Source organism: Cupressus sempervirens, chromosome 2 (genome assembly GCF_028749045.1).
Source record: "Cupressus sempervirens isolate cs-2001-9-10 chromosome 2, ASM2874904v1, whole genome shotgun sequence".
In the NCBI taxonomy this organism is placed as follows: domain Eukaryota; kingdom Viridiplantae; phylum Streptophyta; class Pinopsida; order Cupressales; family Cupressaceae; genus Cupressus; species Cupressus sempervirens.
Window position 1 is genome coordinate 27837974 of NC_143119.1, and position 17905 is coordinate 27855878.

General features: G+C 32.1%; 1 pseudogene; it reads right to left on the bottom strand.

Annotated features, from left to right (window-relative positions):
• Positions 1-12397: 12397 nt before the first annotated feature.
• LOC149570911 (V-type proton ATPase subunit H pseudogene) lies at positions 12398-13245 on the bottom strand (annotated as a pseudogene).
• Between the last annotated feature and the right edge of the window lie 4660 nt (positions 13246-17905).

Consider the following 17905-nt stretch of genomic DNA (forward strand, 5'->3'; position numbering starts at 1 on the left):
AGTAAGGCTTCTCTAGCTCTCATGTTACACATAAATAGATCTCTCTTTTCTTCACTACAATTTTCAAGATTTTTGTCTTCCATAATTTTCTTCCTACCTTTTGTCAAAAGCTAATAATTTGAACCCATACATAATAGATGAGTCTTCATCTTAGCCTTCCAACTATAATAGTTGACCCCATCAAAATTAGGACTATCCTTTTTTTAAAGACTCTTTGTTGATCTCCCAAAGATGTTAAGCTTTTCATTCAAGGACCTAATGCTCTGATACCAATTGTTAGAAAATATAGTCCACCAATGTAATTGAATTGGGGGGGGATGAATTAGTTATCCAACTATTATCACAATTATCAACCTTAATAAGACTTGACCATATAAGAAATATTATCAAAAACCACAACAAGATGCTCATGCACAATAACACTAGATATTTAAACTAAGGAAACCCTTGATCAGAGGGAAAACCCCAATGGGGATAATACCCACAATATGATGTACTAATATAAATATTCCTTGTTAGAGGATGGATCTTGTTAGGAGTCAATAAAAATATTTAGTACATATCATTCCTTGTTAGGAGACTTTGAATCCATGTTAGGAGACCCCAACCCTATTAGGAGTTGTAGAAGGCAGATGCACCCACTATCCAAATATCTTTAGGGGCAAGACCAATGAACCCACTACTCAAATTATATCTATATTGTTCCTTGTAGAATATTAGAATTAAACTATATTACTCTTTCCTCTTTCATTGTTCTATCAATGAAACTTTTGCTCCTAATCTCTATATTAGATGATGAACATTGCATCCAATAATCCCTTGGATCACTTACTCACACTTAAAAATACTCTGCTCTGATTTGCACTTCCTTGAACAGTTCACAATTGATATATTTCTTCAAATAAGGAAAATATATTTCCTTTATACTCTATCTTCAAATTAATTCCTTGAGTTGGTTTTGAGGCTTTCCCAATTAATTATAGGATAATTAATTAATTCATATTTACAATAGAATTTTCATCTCATAGTTCAAACAAAACTTCACATGTGCTACTTTAGGACTTGTGCACTCATTGATGTCACCATCAGACTGTTCTTGTTCACTATCTAACTACACATCACTAGATTATATCTCTGCTAGAAGATATAATATGATCATCAAAAACTAATTTCAGTGCAATTTGTCTCTATACTACTCTTTGTAAATCACTTATGAATTTCATAAATCCTCAAATCATGTTATGAGAATTGAACCTTATTATTAGGATATAGTGAGGAACACATCCATAACTATGCATAGCATGTACATCAAAACTTTTTCCATGAAAGTATGATCTCTATCTACTACTCTGTCAATCTTCACAAAATTACTATAATGTTGACATCAATAAAAAATATAATCATGAATGCAACATGTCAATACTACCACATGATCTCTAATGCTTAGGAAAATCTCTCAAAGTAGTTCCATCAACATTCATGTGAACGGAACTTCTAATCTACCCTCAAACCTATTGTCTCCTAAATTAACAACTTTTGAATAACCCAATTATAGGAACAAATACCTCTATGGGTAGCTAATTCTCATCTTCAACGTACATATTTAGACACTGGGTTCAACTATAAAACTATACTCCTTCTTCTTTAGGATCTAAAAAACTTAGGCATGTAAACCTATAGATTCATTCATATGGTACCAATTTCAAAGCATACAGTTTAAATTCTATAAAGTAGATAAACCCTTAATTCTCCTATAATCATGCAATGACAAAGATATGCAATAGAAAATTGCAAAATCAATGAAATCCACAAGTTGGGTGAGAGCATCCTTTCAGCTCTTAAACATAAATTTAAATGGATAATTCATTAAAGATTGATATCAGTAAAATCCAAATATGCAATAGCAAGAACATGTTGATCCTACTATTGATCAATGCCTTATCTATTGGGAAATTCCACAAATCACAAACATACATCCATGATACCAATGACATATCCCATACAACAAGATATCAAAGCTATCCTATCACTTTGTGAATCAGACATTAGTGTTCATAAAAACCTTCATACTTATGAAATATCCTTCTCTTGTAACTAGCAACCTTATCAAATATATTGAGAATTTACCTAGCTCTTTGTTCTAACAACAAAACATATTGAGACATACAATTTTAAGGAGTTATAAATGAGTTGAAGTTATTTTCTCTTAAACCACAAAAGATTGCAAGTAATAGAGATAGGAGATGATAATCAAAATGAAACTAAGAAGTTTTTTGTTCCTTGTATTCATTTCTTTTGAACTATACTTTCAAGATGCATGTAAATAACCCATAGAATTACTAAATAGAATAGAACTACACATATAATACCATTAAATGTTGTGTTAGAAACAATAGTCCACCAAGATAACTAAGAGGGGGGATGGGGGGTGAATTAATTATCTGATAATTAAAACATTTATCTTCTTTAATAAAACTTAACCATTCAACCAAAGTAAACAACAACCATAATAAAATGCACATAGACAATTACACTAGACCCTTGATTAGAGCAAAAACCCCAATGGGAATGATGCCCACAAGATGATGTACTAATATAAATGTTCCTTGTTAGAGGGTGGACCTAGTTAAGAGTCTATTACAACATTTAGTACATAGAGTCCCTATTAGGAGACTTTCAATGCCTATTAGGAGATTCCAACTATGTTAGGACTTTTAGTACAATGTATGCAAGATGAGCTCACTACCCAAACATGCATCTTCAACTACAAGAAGAGATTGTAACGCCCTGCCAAGGGATCCAAAAGAATTAACCTAAATTTTTACTAAGTTTTCCAAACATTTTTTTTTATAGTAAGAAAGTATAACCATACACATCAAACATATAGTAGCGGAAGCAATAACATACTATCAGCTATAAGCATACATAACAGGTTACATTCCTTAAAGATCCCAAGACGTTGAGTCACATTTAAATTTTAACTAATTCTAAGTCTAACAACTACCACATCCACATGAAAGAATAATTATAAAGTCCAATGTCCATTTAATATACATTTTTCCTGAATGCATCTTGGCAAATTAATTCAGAATGTTTATTCATCCATTGTACATGTCACAGGGTATGAAAGGCTAAAATAATATACATGTAATGATACACCATCATCTTTGAATCCATAATACAAGTACAATAAAGTAAATGAAACTAATAACATACATGATACATCTATCCATCATAAAGATATAACATCATAAAACACAACTAATCTAAGTGTGTGGTTCCTCCCAACCCTCAATAGCATCATTAGACCATCGTGGACCCTAGCCATCCCCCACGCATAAAATCCCAAGCCACCGAAGAGATCATCAGTACTATCAAAATAGGGATGTCACACCTAAAACATGCTACAACATATGCATAAAAAAATCTAACATACTAGAATAAAGCATAAGTAACAAGCTCATCTAAATATGATAAACAAGCATACTAAGAAGTTCCAGCCATGATGACTATGGATGGATCTCAAATGGTAAGAGTGAAAAAGCACTACCACTTGACCACGTGGAACCTAAATGGTCCGCTCCCACCGCGCTGAGGAGATAGTCTCAAGTCCCAAACATGATATCATATCACATAACACAAATACTCTCTAAGTCCAGGAAATCCTAAAAGTGTACTAACTCAAAGATTCCAATACATAGATCAACATCTAGACCCAGAGGCACACAAAGACACATAGGAATCTACTATATAAGCAGGCAAGTTTCATCACATGAATCACGTTTGGAGTTACCCAAGCAATCCCTTAGGAATCTTGGGTCCCTAGTGATCCATGCAGCCACTAGCATGCTCTCATACTGATGAGGCATACTATGGAAAGCAAGGTCGTAACCAAGCATTCTCTCTACTCTCATCCTAGTCTATACTAGCACTTGAGGCATGGGCAAGAACGTACAATTAATCTTGTTACATTCATTTTACTCTCATTTAGTGTAAATGTTATCACTTATTAAAACAACTTACAATGAGTTACCCTGGTAGCCACTTAGGGCCCCGGCCCCCATTGCAAGCCACTTCCCGACACTACATATAGATTACCTACCCTAAGCTCATGAATCACAAATCAAAGAATCATAGTAAAACCACCTCATTCATATACAAGTGACTGAAAGCATCATAAATACAATCCACAATAATCACATTAGTTCTCCACGAGTAACTGAAAAGCATCCAATGATAGTCATATTGATCACAACAGTTCTCTATAAGGAACTGAAGGCATCAATGATAATTCACAATATCGAATGGTTCTCCAATGAGCAACCAAAAAGTATCCCAATAATAAATCACAATACTGATCGAAGACTCCAAAATGGTTAAGTCAAAACATGTCACAACATGACATCATCAAGAACAAATCACTCAAACCATCTCAGTCCTCTCAAAGCAACTAGGAAACAAATCAAATATAACTAATCGATGACTCAAAAATGGTTAAATCAGGTATCTCATAAACATATACCTCAGCTTCACGCAAGAACGCTCAAAAGCAATAATAAAAGTAAATACAAACATGTCATAGACCATAATCACATTACCAAGGTCAGGTATAAAAGATCGACAACAAATAATCATAATGGCACAATCTCATAACCCCCGAGCCTCTGGTAACAACCTAAATTGGTCAACATCTAATCAACCCCAAAAAATCCAAAAACATAGATAGCATAAACAAACAGTACAGAGAAATAGAAGTCTTATAGTTTGGGTTTCAAAACACACAGTTGAGTTAAACATTAGAATTTTAGTTTTCGTTTTCAAGGTATGTTTCAAGTAAAGGATTTCTGATAACCCTACAGGTTGGTCCATTCACTAGAATTATCTTTCCATCATGTTTTAAATCAATTTTTCTACAAATAATCAAAGAATAATTATTTACTTAACTTATTAAAATAATAACTATTAATAATTTTCTTCTATAAGAAATTCCAATCTAATCTAAATCAATATCCATTATTAATTAACTTTAATTAAACTAATTTTTAATCAAATTGATTAATAATTATTGATCTAAATACTTATATTAATATCCTCATTAATTACCAATTTATTAATATTCAATCAAAAAAAACTATTAATAAATTAATAATTACAAAAACTATATTAAATTGCATTAATATTTAAATTAACAAATAATAATAAAATCCAGCAATAAATACTATTAAATAATATTAATATTAATAAAGTATTATAAATTAATAATACATTTAATATTAAAATCTATTAATTAAAATTATTAAATAATAATAATTTTATTTACAAATCATATTAATTAAAAAGTTATCTAATTATAATAACTTTACATTATATAACTTTAAAACATTACGTATACAATATATTTTAAAAGAAACTTTAAATATAAAACCCCTTATAAAATTTATACATTCTTATTAACTTTATAAAGTTGATATCCCCTTATAAAAAAAAACTCTAAATTAATAACATGAAACACATGAAACTAATGTTGCCAGTTATTATGAACCTCATGCAATCACAGTACAGATTCGCAAGCACGCGTGAAGGTAAAAAGGTAACTTGGGGGGGGTACGGGTTAATCCCTCTCCAATCAAATTTTAATAAATTTCTTTTTAAAAATATTTCTCCTTGTTTTTATAAAACATTTTCATAAACAGTTTTTTTTCTTTTTTAAAGATTCGCTTATTTTATATTAATCTTGTAATAAGTTAAAACACATAAGACAATGTATTTAACATTATTTCTTTCTCTCTTTTTTTAATCTTTTTTTATGTAAGTGTTTCTTTTCCATTAAAATGTTTCTATTTATATATGTAAATATATTTAAATTTACATTTTATTAAAATTTAATAAAATAAAATTCAAACATAATATTATATTTATTATTATTATTATTTTATTTTATTTTATTTTATTTTATTTTAATAATCGATTTCAACATTAATCTAATTAGAAAAAAATACATTTAACCAATTAATCCCTAATTTAAAAATTATCTTTTAAATCTCAAACACTTCTCATATTAATTGCGTTTTTCTTTTACCTACAAACGGAGTTTCAATTTGGTTATTTTTCTTTTAATCCTAGTGTACAGATGAGATACAATACGAATATCATAAGATTCAGACAAGAGAACGAAAGATTCATACTACGAAATTTAGAAAATTTGATCACAATAATCACAGGCACGAAGAAGACAGGATTAGCTAAGTAACATAATTTTAACTAGGTGCATAAAACTCAAGAACCTACCTAGTTCTGATGCTAAATCATGATGCCCAAAAGATTTGCAAGAGAATTTTCTTCTATCCAAGAACTTTTCTCTAACAGTTTCCCCAAAATTCCTTTCCAAAATTTTCTTCCAAATTTGCTCCCCAAATTCCTATCCCTCAAAAATGAACCCTCTAATTGTGATAAAGAGTTCTCTCCTTAAATCGAGGAACTGATTGTGTGTTCACTCGAGAGAACTCCTTGCTCACAACCCTTAACTCCATATTAACTTTTATTAATCTTTCTTTATCTTTACTTTTATCATTTCATGCACGTTAAGTGAATTATTAAATAACTTTATTTAATTTTCACTTGACTTCTTTTTTTAAAATTAATTTATTACTTTTATTTCCATGCACACTTTATAACATTATTATTCTTATTTTATCTTTTAATTAATTTTCTTCTATTTTCAACTCATGCACGCATCATGCAAACTTGAATCTTTTTCATAATTTAATATCCTTTCACGTTTTTAATTTATTTTAGAAACTTAATGGATAAGATATTTATTAACTCTAATAATAATAATATTTAGCATTTATTTAAAAATGATCTCTAAATATATTATTATTAAATTAACTAAATATTATCACGTTCTAAATTTATATTTAAAACTTTAACTTTTATCTTCAAATTTAATTCTTTTTATTTAATTAATTTTTCAATTAATTAAATATAATTAAATATTAAAATGTCATAATAATTTTTCATTAAATTAAATCATTAATTAATCTTTTAATTAGACTTAATTAATAAAAAATACACCAAAGACTCATAAAAACAACATATGAAAACCCATCATTGCAAAACACATACTAAATCAAACAAAAGGGTTATAATCACAAGTTAATGGCATTCGACACATTTGGAGGGTACTGACTCAGATACTTGTCCTAATTTTCCATTAGGCCAAATGGCTTGAAGGTTTGGGATTTGGACTTAAGAATTATCTCCCCTCTCTTACCATTGAGATAATGCGATAGGGTACGCTCATCCTGGCAATTCAGGGAAGTTGATACCTGATACCTGCAACTTGCATAAAATCCACACATGTACAAACACAATATTCTAAGCTAAACAGGCAATGCCAGGAAGTGGTGCATCGTGTAGATCCCAACTAGCAAGTGACTACGAATCCCTTCCTTAAACACATCAGAAACACCATACATAAAGAAAAAAAAACACGCACACCATACACATGCAGTATGGGGTAAGTATTCATAAGAAGACATGTATAATAAACCATCTAACTAATCATCATCGATAACTAAAAATACTAAATAATCATCATACATACATGAAATATAGAGTACCAAATAATCTCATCATATAATAAGCTGAATGTGAAATAGTAACTGATAAACTCAAGGTAATGCTACTAATCATAAGCATAAAACTGGCCTAAAAGAGTTCGACAATGATAACAAAAATGTGAACTAGGGGCAGGCACTATAGAGATGACTGCTTAAACATGCAATTTATTATTATCTTCCTCTTTCCTTTGTTCTATCATCTGAACCAATTATTGCTAGACTGTATAGACCAAGTCATGAACCTGAGATCCAAATATCAAACCTTGGGTCACTTAGCAAAATCTCGGCAATGAAGTTTCCTTCACTTCTGCACTGCTCTGCTCAACTTCACATTATGCTCTTTCTCTGCTTACAATCTCTTCACATCAATATATTTCATGTCATATGCCACTCCACATGATAAAGGAAAATGTATTTCCTTTATACTAAGTCATCCTCAAAACAAATCCCTGAGTCATCTATTAGACCTTCTCAATTAATTATTATAGGACCACATTGGGAACATGTTACACTTAGTGATAAAATTTAATCTTCCTCCTTGCAACTTGAATATTTTTCCATACACATAATATTATGATTAGTGAACTTAATCATGTCATCCTCAACATGTGTTATTTATGTCCACAACCTCGATTCATAGAATATGAACTCTGATAAGAGATATAACAAGTTTACCAAAACATGCCTCTGTAAACTCTATCTTAGAACAAACATCACCAAAACTTGCATAACTTCTTCCAGACTTATCGTTTCATCTTCCAATGTTAACTACATATACTAGAAACTCAAAAGTATCTCCCATAACCTTGGACAGTGTAAAAACTCACCTAGCCATCCATACCAACTTGATCTTTTTGTTGTTCTTATGTCAGATACCATAGAAAGCTGCTATGTTGACATCAATAACAAACTCAGTCATGAATGTAACATATCATCATAGTAACATATCTATAGTAATTGTTGGTCTTAGAATGGTTTTGACAATTGAGTGTCAACACACTTAATCTCTTTCTACATAGAAGCTGAGAACACTATGTATGCCGAGCCACAGTATGTGTCAAGCCAAAATTCCAATAGGTGTTGAGTGACTTAAGGTGTCGAGCATTATATAGGTGTTGAGTCATAGTTGATGCTGAGCAAGTCAAAACACTTCATGTGTTGAGTAAGCTAGAACTATGCATGTGTTGAGCAAGATAGAATGTAATAGGTGTCGAGCAAACTAGGATCAAACATGTGTCGAACACTAGTAATCCAGTATGTGTCAAGTAACTCAAAATCAGCACATGAGTTTGTGCCTTCACAAACTCAGATGTAAACCATTTTTTGAGCTGACATAGAAGGATTTTGAAGGATAATAAGGGTAAGAATGAATATTTTATATTCCCTATGCAATCAGCATGCAACCAATAAGAAAAATGGAGAAGGCATCCAACTAATGAGAAAAGTGCAAGAAATGAGCAGGAATTAAAGATTCAATATGGATCATAGATCCATACCTAACCCTAAGTCTAAAAAGTCTTTATAATAAGGCTTAGACCCCATGATTTTATGTTGCTGAATTGGAGTTAAGGACGTTGCTAAGAAAATAGCAAAAATTACAGAAGAGGGCATACAGTAGGGGCATCAAAGACTTAGGGAATTGAGCAGCAATTACACATCCAGTTGATCATAACAGAACAAGGGTTACAAATAGATATATGATCAAGCAAGTATCACATTAGAATGAGCAAATCAAGTGTCTAGAATCAGCAATTGAAGATTGTAAGAAATCGGGTCAAAGATTTCTAACACTCTCTAGCAATTGTATTGGATAGTGAAAATCCTATGATGATAGGTTAGCGTAATAGCTATTTTGTAGATCCTTTGAAGAGGTGTTTAAATCCTTTAACAAGGTGACACTTTATGTAAAGTGTTTTAAATCTTTTAACTAGGTCACTATTGACATAGTGTAAAGCCTTTAACAAGGTAGACCATCAAAAGTGGTCAAACAATTATTGTTGCAGTGATTTTGTGGGTATCATCCTCACCCCAGTTTTACCTTCTTGTTCCTGGAGGGTTTCTGGGTTACCAAAATTCTAGTGTCATGTGTTGATGCATGTGTTTACTTTATGTTTATTTGATATTTTACATGCATGATGGTTATTTTCACTTAAAAGCTTTAATGGATAAAATGTATTACTTCTGATTCACCACCCCCCCCCCCCAACTCCCCCCTCTTAGAAGTACTCTTCCCATTTGAATATTCCAATAGTACTCCCCCATAGGAATATCATCGGCATTCATGCTTGCAACCAATATTCTAACATGCTTTTCATACAAGATAAAATTCTAAAGAATGGTGGAAACCCAACTGAACTTGCTCAAAAAACTTGGGAACCTGATGCAGGAGAATCTTGGGTTGACATGTTATCCTACTCATTTGTTTTCATTATGCTAGTTATTTTCGAGTTTTAGTCATTGCCAAGCTGTAGCAATTGCTGAGTGCTAGTAATTTTCTAGTTTAAGCCAACTTGAGGTTATCCCACATCATGTTAACACTCGAGTTCATGTGCTATCCCATCTTGCTTTGCAGTGTGTGCCAAGATCCATAGTGTATGCTAAACTATTCTTCATGTGTCAAGTTACTTAGTCTATGTTGAGCTATCCTTCATGTGTTGAGTTACTTAGTGGATGCTAAGTGACCCTTCATGTGTCAAGTTGTCCTATTGATGCCAAGTGTCTAGACTATTGCTAAGTTAGCCTTCCTATTATGTAATGTTCTAGAATGAACTATGAGCCATTTTGGAAAATATAAATAGAGTGTTTAGGCTTAGAGCTAGGGAAAATTAGAGGGAGTTAAGAGAACATGAAAGTTTGGAGAGATGATGGCATATGTGTCTAGAGCTATGAATTAGATGTTAGATCTTTGATCTTGAATGTATATTGTGTCTAGTTGTAACCCATAAGGCCTTCTAGCTGGGCATGTATGCTAATATTTTCATGAATTTATAAAATATCTTGTTCTCTCTCTATGGTGTTGTCCTCTTTATGTGTTTTCTTCTATTATATCAACTCTGCAAGGTTTGTTTGAATTGTTGGTTGTGCTTTTGGCCTTGGTTATTCCCTGCCCTCCTTGTGTCAAAACTAACTCTAGAGAAAGAAAGAAAAAAAAGATATAGGAGAGGAAAGAAATCTTGGATCTAATATATAAGTGACACATGTCCAATTGAATCTCCATCTCTTGTTGCTACAAAGCGTCTCTCTTCTCTCTACAACCAAAATCTAAATGGAATCTCATTATTGAGCTTCAACAAACTCAAAATATCTCCTCCAACTTATGAGAAACATTCACTCTAATAAAAAAATAAAATATGCATCTAAAATGATGATAAATCCCTCACCAACTAACTTGGAGGTAACAAACACATCACCAACTACAACTCCACTAACTTTGGTGCACACCCACTCTACCATTTCACCAAAAACCAAGTTTGGACTTTCATATCATAATGTAGTTGAAAAATAGGTACCTCAGAAGAAACCCTAAATATCTCACACATACTGCTTCCTATACAAAAATAAATAGAAAATTTGGAAATTTTGTTCCAAGATATTTTCATCAGTATCTAGGTCAAACCTGGTCAACCTTCCAAGTGACATATGCCACTATATGATTGGTTCATCCATATTGAATCCCCTATCCTATCAGTACCTTTACCACCTAGGCATCACATGGCACCACACCATTGGTCATCAGATTTCCACATCTAACCAAGCCCACTACCACATGGCAGCCTCTGATTGGGTCACCATGTTGCTAGGGTTAACTAGTGAACATCTTCCCTTGGCAACATAGCAAAAACTATTGATTTGTACCACATAGCACAATCTAATGCATTCATCCTACAACTACCACCTCAACACTTGCCACCACATATTACTTTATCGCTATGTAACTATCTCATCACTACATAGTGATATCATGACACATGGCACTCCTAGTCTATGTCAATGCCTTGTCATTTGTACCACATCACCACTTCCATGTCACTGCCCCTACAATGTGTCACTATGTCACCATCCTAGTTACCAACTACCATGTCACAAGCAACATAGCGACATTAAGCCATGTGTCCTATTCTGCTAACTCATCACCTCAAGAAGTGCACCACGCATGGAAATATCTACCATGTGTTACTCTACAATTCACTATTATGTTAGCATGTGTCATCATCAAATTGGTCCTTTGATCCTTGTCATTTCTAACATCATCTCTTTGGTCAGCGTGCTTGGTCAAAAATTCCCTACGGTTCCCTCTAGCTAGCTAAGGACTATGCATGAGATTCACCTTCCAAAACCACATGTCTTTAAGAAAATTGTTATGGGAGATTTTCACATATAAAAACATAAATAAATCTTACTACCCCACTAATGTCAGATTTATACTTCAAACATGAATCCAGCTTCCCCCTTTTTGCATGGTCTCTTCCAATAAAAAAAATTTCCAATGTGTTTTAAATTTCTTCCTTGTCATATGAAAATCTAATATAGTTGGGTGAATCCTTTGTGGAGGACCAAGGAATAGTCCAGGCATCATTTTTTTGATGGATTTCATTTTATAATTAGCAGCATGGGCACAAAACACTAGCCAAAGATTTACTTGCAGCTAGAGGTGATTTCATTGTTGGTGTTAATAATTGGAAATTAAAAGTTCTCACATCTCCACCTTTACATCAAACTATAGACAGTTTTTTCCTCCATTTTCTTGCAACACATTGACTTGTGCATTTGATGGATTAAGTGCAGGTCAATGTTGAAGCTATTTGGATTCCTTTAATAAGCATGTTTTTCAATGTTAATATAGTAACCCTTACAACCTTTTCTTTTATGGAGCTTTTAACATTCTTAACTAAATGAGGTAAAATATGAGTCATGGCTAATAAATCCATAGCAACATCATAAAATGAAAGAAGCCATGTACAAAGAGTCACCTCGTAGAGGAGCTGAACATATTGTTGAGTAGATGCCAGTGAAATGTCACTCCATATGCTTTTACAAATATTGATTTGACCAGAGGTTCTCTAATCAATATCACTAAGGAACTCACAGCCATAGAATTCTACAAGTTGGATGTCAAGGTCTTCTTAACTAATTACACAGCCAATCAACCAAACCTCTAAGAACATCATCAATAATTGTAAATGTTTATTTAAACTTGACACTTCCCCATTCTAAATGATAGTATCATTCATTGATTTCTTTTTGGAACTTACTATCAAGGTGAGTATTTTGCAACTTTTCTCATGGATGAACCAGTTTCATTTAGACAGTAGCCTAAAAAAGGTTGATAAAGATCTTCATTTGATAGTGAACTATCATGGAAGAGTTTTGCATGCATTGGGTTTGTTGTAAGCATTTCATCAATAAGAGAAAGTACATATTCTAGAGTTTCTTCTTTACTAATGTCACACAAAATGGATACAAATAATTGAATATAAGCAAGACCATCATCATCAATTAAAGTTTCTTGAACATTTTCAAATCTGTGGTCATAGCACCTCAACAACTACAGCCATGTCCTAGTGATCAACTTTGTCGTCATGTAAATTTTGCATGGTATATCCCTCTTGAGATATTTCTCTATTGTAAGTTATGTTGTCCCCATATCTTAGACCATATCAGACCACCCATTTTTCAAATTGAAATGATGACTTGCCCTTTGAAACAAATATCTCCATGGCTTGGTCAAGACAAGTTTATTCTCATGCTCCAATCATACCACCATAACTTACATCGTCATTGGATTGTGATGTTTTAATAAATCAAATTCATTCTAATCCTTTTGTTATCTTCTTGAAAATCCCATGACACCTTATCAATCTATAGTTAGGCCCAGAAGTGGGTTTGGCTAAAAAAAAATTAAATTAAAACACCTAATATCTCAAACTAATAAAATGGATTCACATCATTAATCATATTTACAATTGATCACTGATGTACCATTAAAAACTCATTTTAGCACTTTCTACAAACTATGACTTTCTAATAGGAAGGCTCTGAAACTAACTTTAAAAACTGACTAAAATTGATAACTGGACCTTGAGATCTGACATCTAATTCTCTATTCCACATTCTTTTACCCTGTCAAATTTTATGTCATGAATACATCTAGGTCAAGCAATATTGACCATCAAAGTCACTCACTCAAAACTACTTGCAAACAAACATGTTAGAAAATAATAAAGTGCGTTCAGTTTTGGCTTTGAATATAGGCCAAATAGACACTTGAAGGCACAAAAACTTAGGCATTGTTCACTATCATGAGGAGAGTATAAATACTTGATTTGGGCTCATGAAAAGTAAATGGGAGAATTTGGAAAGTGGTCATATTTTGGTACTCGTAATTGCAAAACTAGGAACACTAGTAGAACAATGATTTTCACAAATAGAATGGATCTGAGAAAGTATGCAAATGGATTTGTCAAGACTCAAAATTTGGTACACTTAATGTATTTTAAAATTAGAACATAGTGGTGTAATCCATTTTGTCTCATCTATCATGGATTTAGATTTATGACATCCTAAATAGGGTTACCGATCAATCTACACTTTTAGACATCAGTAAATCTTCATAAATTGCATTTGGAATCGCATTTGAAAACTAGTCAAATGGATTTGTTATAGGCTCAAATCTAGAAAATAGCAAGTTTCTAGACCCTAAAATGAAATTCAAAAGGAATTTTTGCATTAGGTTCAAATTTATATCTAGTCAAATAGGGCTTCCCATAATTCTGAACAATTTGCATCATCACGACAACAGTAAACAACCAACTTTGAGGGATTCGAAACCTAGTCAAAACACATCAAAATGAATTGAAATCTGAAACATAGGTTCACTAATATGCAAACTAAACACTACTAACTCAATCAGTCACGAAACTTAACTGAGTGCAAGATAGACAATTGCAAACTAGGCTTCAAGTCATTGTTTGGCACTTAGGCAAAAATGCAGATTTGAACAATGCTCAAAATGAAACTTCACAAAATGACTCAAAATGGAAATTTATCATCATAGGAAGAATGCATATACTAAATGCAAAGTATTAGAAATATTAAACACTTCATAGGCCTCAAAATGGTGGTTGTGTCATAGGGGCTCAAATTGTCTCAAAATTTAAAATGGTACTCAAAATCAGGGCTTCAATTTTGAGTCCCAACAAAACCAACTACAACCACTCCTTATTAATAGTGAGAAATTGAATGCCAATTTTAGCTCTTTTCTCTTATATGAATCAATGGATAATTTGGTTTATACATTATTATAATAAAATGAAATATTTAATGATGGAAATGAAATTAAAACGTATGAGACATCTGATGAATAGATGTAAATGCATATTTTATTAAACCAATATGTTGCATCAATGTATTGTTAGATGATGATATAAGATCATAATTACATGTAAATATGTTATTTTTATATGTGAAATTGGTGGGTAATTTAGTGAGGTAAATGGTTGGGTCAATATTTTTATCACCTGCAACTACATATTGACTTAAATTCTAAAATGTTTAATGTCATAACTGCAAAATTGTCTATTTATATTATGATGGAAGAATGAGTACCATGTTGGGTTAAAAATGAATAGAGATATAGCCTCTTACATTTTTCCTTAATATGAATTGCTAACTCTCTATCTAGTATTAGAATTGAGTGATAAAATAATATGAATTATGTGTGAGATCAGTCAATTAATCTCTATGAATTAGGAGAGATGGGTTCTTTTTATGTGAAAATAATTCTATTCACTTTGAGCTCTTAGGATTAAAAGCCCAATTGAATATTATTTATCTCTTGAGATAGGGTGCAAAATAAACTACATTAATAAAGAGATAGGTGTTGTTTGTACTCAAATAAATCATTTATTTTGATATAAGGAATAGATTGGTGTTCATTGGCTTACAATTCTTGATTTTATCCAAGAGAACTTGTGTTCAATAAAATGTGCATGGTCTTGAATGTGTTAAGTTTATTTATGTGTTTGTGACTTTCAACAAGCATGTAATTACTTGTATGCCTATGAGTTTTTAGTACATAAGGAGATTTTGTTCACTTCTGAATTTATTATACTCATTGATGCCTTTTTGAAGCATGAGTGTCTTGTTACCTTATGGGATGAGTGTCGAACGTGGATTAATAGGGAAGGGCATAACTTAAAATGGCATGTTATTTTTCATTATGTCTGCTAGTTAAATATGGTTTTTAAGTGCTTTGGCCAAAGACACTCTTGATTTTTATTTCCTTTTTAAATATGTGTAGATATGTTTGCTTTTGATTTCCTTTTCCCTACAACATCTATGATTATGTTCTACATGTTAAGCAATCTATTGTTATTTTAGTTCATTGCATAGATGCACTAGATCCATCTAATCCTCTTGTTCTAGGTTGCTAGGATTATTGGGCTACATTATGGCATTCTTCATGTCAAGGACCCTGGGGAAGATAACCACTTTAGGGCTAGGTGGTAAAAGTTCTTGGGTCACACTCCCATCTCAAATATCAGATGGATGATTTCCGTTGGCTAAGGAGATATGGACTTGTAGATGGACACTTGTCCAAGGCAATACTTGCTCAATTTTTTTTCATGTACTTCTAATTGATACATCCATTTTGTATTGAACAATTGAATGTAATTATATGAACCAATGTACATTTAATTCATGTATCCATTTTATATTGGACATTTCAATGGATGAACCATGTATACGAATGGGTGTATGACATGTAGGTCAACATCATTGGATAAATGTGATGAATAAACATTTATTAACAAATTATTATTGTTAATATTTAGTTTTGGTTTTAATCCCATGGATGGTTGAATAGTCAACTAGGGCTTTTATGTATAATTTTTGCATTTTATGTACTTTTGTTAATGTGCCAATGTCTAGCTAGAATGAGATCTTTTATTGGCAATGCAAGGATTTTACTAGAAGAAAGTAGAAAAACATGTTTCTATCTAATCTATGGTCATCAAATGTTAGAAGGGGCCACCATGTCAAGCTGGATTAGTGAGTTGTCTCAATGGGTGAATCAACCTACAAAAACCACCAAATTAAGAAAGAGGTGGATCAAGTCACAAGTATGAATCAAATCATAGAGGTAGTAATAGAAATGTGTTGGGAGTCGAGTGAGATCAATGTTCGATAAAAATAATAATTAACGGGTAGATCTACATGATTTGTGGCACTTTATGATCAGGGTGCTTATGCATTGACATAGGTTCAAATTTGATCATGCACCATGGCTATCACCATCTTGTTTGTGTTCAATATAAGGGGCTTGTTGGATTTTTTAATTCCACATTGAGAGTTTAGTTGAAAATAATACTTTATATTCAAACCTCCTCAAACTAGAAATAAAACATGTGATACTAATTGATAGTATAGAGTTCACGAATTGAGAGTGGGAGAGATTTTGATGATACACATCTGACAAAACAAATTGATTAGTCTATAGACTAACATAATGATCCCCCAATCAAAACTATTTGTGCAAAGACATTTTGCCTCAATTTTGACTTTTGCCAAATATGGGTGTATTTAGTCCAATTGAGATGTCCAAATTGCAAAGTTTTGTAGCCACAATGAGATCAAGACAAGACTTTGTTACATCCCAATTTTTTGCTCAATTTAAAAATGTTCAAATAGTCATAGAGGTTTCATGTGAAGTTAGTTGGTAGGTAAAATAAGTTACAATTCATGTGAAGATGACATGTTAGTTAATCGCTATGATGATATTATATTGTTATCTTGAAAGATTCGAAAGTTTTTAATTCATTACAAATTCATGGGAAGTGAAATGGTGGTTAGTCATTTTGATGGTTTATGAATAATAACTTGTTGTAGTGATTGTGATTATATTATGGAGTATGATATTATTGTGGAGAATTTCCTTTCCTTGCAAGAGCATGTCAAAGGGGAATTGGGTATAGGGGCACCACTTATCACTAGGAAAATAGGTAGGAGTCCTAAACCACCATGGCTAAGAGTAAATGACTAGGAAAGAAAAAGTGTACATTGAATGAACATGAGCTAACTAGTCAAATTATAATAGTATAACTCAAATAAGAAATATTACCTTCATAATGTGGATGATCTATGTATAACTTGAAAATTCCTTCATGTCTTAGTTTATTAATATTGTGTCCATACTCATACTTAGGTGGGTGTAAAATATATATGTATATTAACACAGACACATATGCACACACACAGATGTGTGTGTGTGTGTGTGTGTGTGT